The sequence below is a fragment of the Agrilus planipennis genome, unplaced genomic scaffold (genome assembly GCF_000699045.2).
Source record: "Agrilus planipennis isolate EAB-ADULT unplaced genomic scaffold, Apla_2.0 scaffold13, whole genome shotgun sequence".
In the NCBI taxonomy this organism is placed as follows: Eukaryota; Metazoa; Arthropoda; class Insecta; order Coleoptera; family Buprestidae; genus Agrilus; species Agrilus planipennis.
Genome location: NW_020439040.1, coordinates 1,056,130 through 1,065,865, shown reverse-complemented (window position 1 = coordinate 1,065,865; position 9,736 = coordinate 1,056,130). Strand labels below are relative to the sequence as shown.

Here is a 9,736-nt window from a genome sequence, read left to right as displayed (position 1 = left end):
CCTTTCTCTTGAATCTCTATCTTTAAAAAAAAAACCGCATCAAAATCCCTTGCGTTGTTTTAATGATTTAAGCATACATAGGGACAGACAGCAGGAAAGCTACTTTGTTTTATACTATTTAGTGAAGAAAAGTATTACAGTTACCTTTTTTTGACATTAAGCTTTGACTATCCAGTGTTGACCTGATATATCAAGTAACTGGTCAAAAAGATAGGATTCGTCTGCTGCCAGCCTTGAAAGTGACATTGAATAGTTTGGACTTTATGCATCAAGCATGATTTCGAATAAAATTAATTCCAATTCTTATCGAAACATTTTGCTCGGTTCGATTAAAAACTTGAATCAACAGATAGTCGTGTAACAAAAGTGACAAAGGTTGGCGTAGGAGGCCTCCTTCTACTGTTTCATGACCGCGTAGCACTCTAGATTATCGCAAATTATTTGCTAATCAATCGCATGCATTACTCATTTGCATTGTTTAATTTTTAAAATAAATTGTACGTGATTTTGATGATAATAATAACAGAGGCAGGCAAAAATATAATTCCTAACATCTTTGACTTTTATTGTTTAAGAGTACAGTTACCTAGTGACCTTCCAGTTCGAGATTTGGGTCAGATTCGGAATCCGAATTAATGGTCAAATAATTACTTTAGAATTGACCACAGGTTCTGTTTTATTGTCGCATTATGTACCCACGCCTATTGTCTTTTAATTAATGAAGGGTGTTAATGTATAACGATACGTATCTCGGAACTGTTGGCGATTTCGCAATCGTATTGAATGCAACTGGGAAGGAGATTTGAAACGCAAAAATGATTCGAACTGAAAACTCACCTTAAACAACGGCAGATACGGTTCAGACGGTTGAATGTCGTTGAACAAAATCTGAAACAAATAAAAAACAATATTAGACATCGCTGTAACTACAATCGGACGAATATTTAAGGTCGATTTTATACATATAAATTTACGGTTTTGACGCAAATCTGTTAACCTTGAATATAATAAAAGTGTTGGCTAGACATTTACGACCACTTAATTTCCTCAAACATTTGTGAATAATACCATACGTATAAATAATTGAAAAATTCATAAATATTTTATTGGGATATTTCTAAACATGAAAANAACTAAAAAACACTTTTAAATTATTACTAAACTTAGGTTATGAATTATTCTATTTATTCACACTACTGTCGATACATCACTATTCAATTCGCTATTTATTTCACTTCTATCACTGTCAATTTATTTCTGGATTCACTTCTGCAAGGGTCAATTTATTTCTTCTTCTATCGGCGATCGTCTCTTCCTTTAAATACTCTTTTATTTACTTTCAGGAACCTTCTGGAAACGTCCGGATAGTTTATTTTTTGATCGCACACAAACACACTCGTGATCGCTACAATACCTCCTATTCTATAACGGCAACTGTATTTTCTCTATACCTCTTTAATGAATACAGTATTTACAAAACATGATAAAATTACTTAACTGCATTTTTTTAGTTCTTCCTTCTGTTAAGAATAATAATAGGCAACAGTTATTTAGTAACATCTGATAAGCGTACAAACGCCACGATTCATTAAAGTTTAATTATAAATTTCGTTATCGCTGTACAATTAGAATATGAAAGGGTACGGACTAATGAAGCTGTAATACTCGCTGTAGATTAAGTACCATAGAGTTAATTAGGATCGTGGGGGGTGTGGCGATACTGTTTTTCCATTACGAGTCGTTTTTCTCTGGAGGAAGTTCATCTTTAACAACACACCTGAAGAAATTCACGCCCACTGTAAGAAGTGTAATCAGCGCGGAGTGTAAGTACACGGGGTACCCATAGTGAGATACCAACCTACCTACCTACCGACCAAACTCCACAAAGAGACCGTTATTATTTTTCATTTTGCACTGGCGGCCGTGACTTAATTGTACGCCATTTACATTTGTATGGTTCAAAACCAGAAGCCGTAATTTGCCGCCAAGATCGCCGGAGCATCGGCGAGATATCGATCAAATTGGATAGGTACCGACCCGCTAAACTGCATTACATGACGTTCAATTGAATTATCTCCAATCGGAAAGCGATTACGGAGTATAATTTTAACATCCAGCTAGTTTTTCCACATTGAAAAACCGACTGCGTCGTATTAAATGAACATTAAAGTTCAATGCTCATCGATATAAGTACGAGGGTATATAAAAGTACAGGCAGATACATAGTTGCGCCTCGTACAACGGGAATTCTCACCTATATCTTCACCACATTCTTACCTTGTTGGGTGACGTAAATGCACATAACTACTACAGTGGATAAGGGAACAATAGGTTCTGCACCTAAAGGGAAATTATTTGATATTTTATCCACATAGGAGACGAAAAATCAGAAGAAATGGCTAATTTTCGGTATCGAGGAAGTCAGATATGTCAGAAAGGTAGGAGTAGTATAAAGCAGAGTAATTTAGAAATTCGAAAAAGGTTATTAAAGGTATACGTTTAGAGCTCGGCGCTGTACGGGTGCGAAACATAGATGGTGGACGCCGCGGAAAATAAAAGGTTAGAAACGTTCGAAATGTGGTGTTACAGGTAAACGATGAGGATATCGTGGCTAGAGAAGGTTAGAAATGAAGAGATATTAGCAAGAATATGAGAACAGAAAGTCAATAAGAAATAGGCGAGATAGGTTGGCAGGACTCCTTATCAGGCATGAAGGGCTACTCATAGACACATTACAAGAGTTAAGAGGAGTAGAAGTAGATCTAGATTAGATTACTGTTCGGAATTAGTTAAGGATATGGGATGTTGTAGTTTTAGAGAAATGAGAAGATTAGCTCAGCATCGGAAAGAGTGGAGGTGCGTGTCCAACCAGTCTTTGGATTGACGACTTCATGGTTATGATGATGAAAAAATGGCATGTAGTGTTAGTACACGTTAGTTATTAAACGAAAAGTATAAGGGCATCTCTGCATCCAGCATCGGATATAGAAGGACCTCTAAAGAAGCTTATCAATCGTGCTAGCGTAACATTAGGAAGCAACTCTAACACACCAAATCAGAACAGCATCAGTTCACCTACTGACAGCGAATGCCTTTAGCAATTTGTAAAAGGGAGATAATTTTCTATAAGTATACCTTTGTACATATACTGGAGACGAGCAAAAACTCAAAAAATCAAAGCCCGAATTAGCAAAAAGTGGTGAACATATTTGCTGAGAATCCACTAATTCAATTTTGGTAAGATAAAGACCAAAACTTATCTGCAAAACCATGAACTAGATTGAAGGCCGAGATCCTGACGGTCAATAATAACAGTTTTTTCAGTAATAGCGATCGTTATTATAATTATAATAATAATATAAGATCAATTTTAACTTGTAGATGATTCTGTGCCCGTATAAAATCGAGACCATGTCGACAACTAATTACGCGAAAATCATGTGCGAACACATTGTTGTTGTTTGCACAACAGTGTAATTGTTACAAAGCGATATACCGTTACTCGTTTGTAGACTGTATTACATCGACTAGGTCGGATGAAATAGCGGTGCCTATGGCTATCGTAATAATCATTACGTCTATAAACTACTGGGAAAGAAATGTGAAAACTCTTTGCTTTTCTTTTCTATGAAAGAACAAGGAATATCACGAAAGTTCAAGGAGTTTGACACTGTGACATGACACTGACAATCAGTCTAAAGAAAACCAAGGAAATTTTTAATCGCACTATTACAGGATTCCTACAAGGATAACCAAAGAAAATTACTTTCATTTTTAAATGTTAATATTTATCGAATGTTGCAAACAAAATCAGAGCGTTTTCATATTATTACCCTACGTAAGCGCCCACTTACCGCTTTTTTATCTGCTTTTTGCTGAAATGTATCACAAATTTCACGTCTCCGTCCTCCAGAAATATCATAGTTATATTTATACGTATATTTTAAAAACCTTTCGGAGAAATAACACAAGTCCCTCGGAAAGAATACGGCGACAACCGGTGAAATTTGCAATTGTAAATAAACACACGCGGATTGCTAGGTGTCCTACTTCTTTTTGTGTTGAGAAACGTGAACTTGTACGTAATATATTCATTACATTAGAATAATTACATTACGTAAATGAAAGGCTGCGAGAAAATCTACTTACTGCATGTATCGGCCGACTATGACACTATTGAAAATGGACACACACACACACACACATCGCTATCCTTTTCTATGTTTAGAAATGATGAGTTAAAATGGTCTTACAATTTTGTTTCTTCCTGTCTTAAGTGATGAACAAAAATGGTTTAGGTCTTGAAGTGTTGGTCTTATTCTTGCAAAAATGCAAGACTAAAACCAAGATCAAGACTGTCTTTATACTAGCAAAACAAAGACTAAGACTGAACGTAGAAAGCCAAGACTAAAACCAAGAGCGAACGAACAAGGCCAAGACTAAAATCAAGACCGAATATGCCTATCCCAGACCAAATACGTAAGACTAAATGACAAACTATTATACAAGTAAAAAAAAAGAAAAAGTAGGGAAAGAGCGAATATAAAGATAGGAGACGAAAAATTAGAAGAAATGGCTGATTTTAGGTATCTAGGAAGTCAGATAAATCAGGAAGGTAAAAGTAGTAGTAGTAGTAGCAGCAGAGGATAGCGTGGGGTCGATTCGCCTTTAATAAAAAGAAGTCACTTCTATGCTCGCGAACGATTAATTGAGAAATTCGGAAAAGGTTATTAAAGGTATATGTTTAGAGCGCGGCGCTGTACAGGTGCGAAACATAGAAGGTGGACGCACGGAAAATAAAAGGTTAGAAGCGTTCGAAATGTGGTGTTACAGGTAAATGATGAGGATATCGTGGATTAAGAAGGTTAGAAATGAAGAGGTATTAAAAAGAGTAATAGAACAGAGGATTCTATTAAAGTCAATAAGAAATAGGCGAGATAGGTTAGTAGGACACCTTCTCAGGCATGAAGATCTCGTCAGACCCATATCAGAGGCAGAAACAGTAGTTAGGAGAGGTAAAGGTAGACCTAGATTAGATTGCTGTTCACAGATAGTTAAGGATATGGGTTGTTCTAGTTTTAGGGAAATGCGAAGATTAGCTCAGGATAGGAATAAGTGGAGGTATGTGTCCAACTGGTCTTAAGACTGACGGCCTCATGATGATGATGATGATAGAATTATAATAATAGTAATAATACTTGGTCTGGATAAGAATCCATGTCCGTATCATCTACCTATAACTACACCTATGCGTCTCCCGGGGGGCACAAATGTACCTATAACTGTAATTTACAGTATAGAATAAGTACTCATTGTCTCACAATTACTAAGCAAATTAAAAACAACAAGTTATCGTCTGTTATGCATGTATCAACAGTGTCGTAAATTTCGGTCACCGTTTAATGTTGCTTAGGTGTCTATTTCAAACCTAAAGATTAATTACTTCCTTAATCTCACCATCATTATGTAACTAATTACTAAATTTATGACAATAAAGGCATTTGAATTTCAAAACGGTCTTAATTGTGCCTATTTTAGTAACAATACAAGGTACAGTGTTGTTTAATGGAAAGGGCTGAGGAGACAACCGGATCTTACACCAAATAATGATCATCTAACAATAGGCCTTTTTTTATTTTAATGCTTACATATTACTTATGAAACCAAACACTTAAATTAAAATGGCTTTTCATTTTCACATTATTCTTAATCTAAAAGCTCCCATGGTATCAAAGACTAACTTTTCAAGAAACCAAGACAGTTCAAATGATGGAAATGGGAGATATTTCTTTACTAATATTTAATACAAAATAGTAGATAAGTACCTAATTCTGAAGCATTAAAATATCAATCATTTATTCATTATCGTATTTACAAAAAGATCAAGTTCAAACAACCAAGAAATCACATCAGTTTTCTGGATGGAAATCCTAAGACTTGACTGTACTCTGTACTCTGTACGTTTACGATCGATTTAATATGTAAAATAAATGGATATAAGAAAAAACTTTTTAACACCTGTGCTAACACTTGAAGCAACAAACTTTTATTGAATCTTTAGGACCTTACACAAACATTCGAAGGTTAAATGGTACTGTACCAGACCGATGTGGGTGCGTAACTACTATACGTAAGTAAGGCAAACATTGAAAATAACTGTGTTTTAAAAGCTGGCTTAAATTACAATTGCACTCATGCATACACATGGACGTATTGGTATATTGACAGAGCCAGTGCCTTAGAGTACTAAAAAGGCATTATAAAAGTAATGTTTTATCATCTAAAAGGTTGACTTGACTTTATTTCAGTACCAAAAAGAGTGGTTGTAATTGGCAAGGAACAGTGGTGTAACTGGCGAATCCTTTGGAGAAATTGAAAAGTGTTGAATCTAAGGAATCCTCATTCCTATTAACTTTTGTAGGTTTTCTTCTTAAATTGTAACTGATTTTTATTATATATTTGATATTATAATGAAAATAGAGTAATATTCCCATACTGTACCATTTTTCTTGTGAAGTGAAGAAGTCTTATAGCAATTAGTGATGCAGTAGTGTTGGGAACAATTTGCATATTTTCCATTCCTTTCGAGGACTTACGTATAAATATAATAATTTATCGCAATACTAACTCACTGCCCACGCATACTGAACATTTTTTAATCGCCTCCAGTAGATAGTGTCATGTTTGCTAAGTATTTTACACTGTACCGTACATTCAACCAAGGACAAAAGAACTTAACAACAACAAAAATGTTTTAAAGCAAAAACGTACCTACTATTTGATGGTATATTATACAAAATTGAAATCTATGTAATAAATAAAAAGATTAATTTTAAGTTTTAAAAATTCTTTTTAAATGATAACATCCTGGAAATTGCAAGGAGACCTAAAGATCTCGTAATTCGCCGTTTTAATAGTGAGTTAATTCCATCAGAATATTGTATTATTAGAGGAGATAGACGCACCGATTGTGCTTACTTGGTATAATAACACATATAATAATGTTGGATAGAATTTTAGAACTAAGAACTAAGAGATTGACGAACACACAAACATATCTACGCTAGAACATTATTATACGCACAGTGATATACAATTTAGATACAATTTGATATTATTTTGTTTTATGTGGACAGTTTCCGTACAGGCGTACATGAGAATGTATGAATTGCGGTACTATAATCATAAACATAAATAATTTTATTTCTTATTTTGTAAAAAGTACCGTTTCAATTTATACCTTCAAACACATATATCAGCCAATCTGTATACAATCGAAACCGTTGTGTTGTTGGTTGGAAATTACTAATAGATAAAGATCTTTGTAATGGCTCAAAGCCAAATACACACCTTACAGGTTTTACCGTACCTGTGCATGGATTTCTTTCAAATAAAACGTTTCTGGCTTTTTGTGTGTGCGTTGCATGTATCTGTAACGATTATCCTGGCAGGTCCTTGCGTAATCGTTAGATCAATAATATTCAAGACATAAATTCACATGTATCATTTAAATAAATTTGGGATTGACTTTATACCACCACAAAAGTTTGATGATTTGATTTAAAGAATTTAAGGTAGTACCTACTTAAGTGGTTCTTGTTACGTAAGTACTTATAACAGTTTGTAATTGGGCAAAACTGTAATAATTGCATTTTAGAGTTTTAAGATTCATTAACTACTTTTCCTATTAATATTATGGAAAATTTTTGGGGATTGGAGTAGAGCCACATTTGTTGGATAAATGTTATTCCTTTTAATTATTTCACATTTAGAATGGTTTATCATAAAAACAAACCAGTAAATTTTACCTAATAGAATAGTAGTAGATCACAAAAGTTGTCAGCAATTTTGTTTTCGTTTTATTCTAGTTACAGAGCATTTCTTTATATGAACAGATTTAAAATTCTTTTTGTATCAAAATGTGAAATGGCCACTCTGTGTTTGAATAAACGTATTTTAATCCACTGAAAATTATAGCGAAACAATAAATCATTTCATGCTAATAATCATAATTTTTGTGTTGAAATAATTCATACGCTCTAATTTATCACGTATAGGAAATAAATCTTATTAGTAATGGTAATACGTGGTGCAATATTGCAGTAAAATGTCAAGGTTAGAGATTTATGAGCACTTTATACAGTATAAAATAAAATTTAAAAAGAAAATATTTTTACAGTTATGCCATACAAAAAAGATTTGGTCGATAGATTGATATTAACATATATAAGGCCAGATTTGACGTACCCAACATGACCCCTAGAGAGCGCCAAAATTTAGAAAAATTTTGTTTGGTTTGTTTTGAACTATTACATATTATAGTATAGTATATTTTACAATCTGAATTTAAAAATTCAGTTACTTTTGTGTGAAATAAAATTCTAGGCAATCGTATAGTGCAATTAGCACATGATACAATAAAACATATTACTAAATTGTTAATTATCAATTAAAAATCAAATTTTGGTAAGCGTTACCTTTAACAATTTAACAATTACAAGGCTCGTTACAACACATGAACGGTGTGGTATTTATTAGAACTGTTTATGTTCTTTACAATGCGTTATGTGACCTAACTCATAGTACACGTCGAAATGATTTATTATCTGCAAATAACTATTTCCTAATTACGGTTAGCCGCATGGATATACTACCTATAAGTTGGTACATAAATGGTTAATGCACGGCGATTCTGTCAGTAATATCGACAACTCTATTAAACTATAATATGCTTGGCGGAAGTTTTGAAAATCGTTACTTATTCTGGTCAGTAGATTAACTTCTAACCATCGTTAACATTAATCATTAAATTTAATTATAATTGTACTTTGTACAGACGTTTGTCTATAATAGAGTGGAGAATAATAAAAACTAATCTATAATCATCATCATAAGGTCGCTAGTGCTAAGACTGGTTGGACACGCACCTCCACTCTATCCTATCTTGAGCTAATCTTCGCATTTCCCTAAAACCAGAACAACCCATATCTTTAACAGTAATCTAATCTATGTCCACCTCTACCCCTTCTAACTTCCGTTTCTGCCTTTAATATGTCTCTGACTAGACCTTCATGCCTTAGAAGGTGTCCAACCAACCAACCAATCTCGCCTATTTCTTATTGACTCCATAGAGTCCTCTGTTCTCTTAATATTTCTAATATCTCTTCATTTATAACCTTCTCTATCCACGGTATTCTCATCATTCGCTTGTAACACCACATTTTAACGATTCTAACCTTTTCTTTCCGCCGTGCCCACTGTCCATGTTTCGCACCCGTACAGCACCGATCTCCAAACATAGACCTTTAAAAATCTGTTTTGAATTTCTAAATTAACCGTTCGCAAGCATACAAATGCTAATACTGCTATATAATCTGCAAATCTAAGCATACTAATCGTTTAACCCTGTATATATATCCCTACAGTTATACTGTCTTCAATGATGTTGGTCGCTTCTTCGACGTATAGACTAAAAAGTAGCGGTGACAGTGTGCATCCCTGTCTGACTTCCTTCTTAATATTTTCTTCTCTATGTTACAGCCGCATCTCTATAACTGCCTGTTGCTCTTTATACAAACTAAGTATCACTCTTCTATCTTTGTAGCTCATCCCTACATTTTTAAGTATATTTAACACCTTGTCCCATTTAACATTGTCAAATGCTTTTTCTAAATCTACAAATCCTATGTACGTGCTCTTTCCTTTTTCTATCGTTTTCTCTATTGTTACACGTAAA

The 9,736-nt window shown here is 33.9% G+C and overlaps 1 protein-coding gene across 1 annotated transcript in view; it reads right to left on the bottom strand.

The window, feature by feature from the left end:
- The window catches only part of LOC108744266 (protein Shroom), a 221,593-nt gene that overhangs the window by 116,149 nt on the left and 95,708 nt on the right, over positions 1 to 9,736 (bottom strand). Inside the window, exon 2 of the mRNA XM_018479950.2 lies at positions 838 to 888. The gene's annotated coding sequence lies outside the window, so the exon portion shown is untranslated. The remainder of the gene's footprint in view (positions 1 to 837; positions 889 to 9,736) is intronic.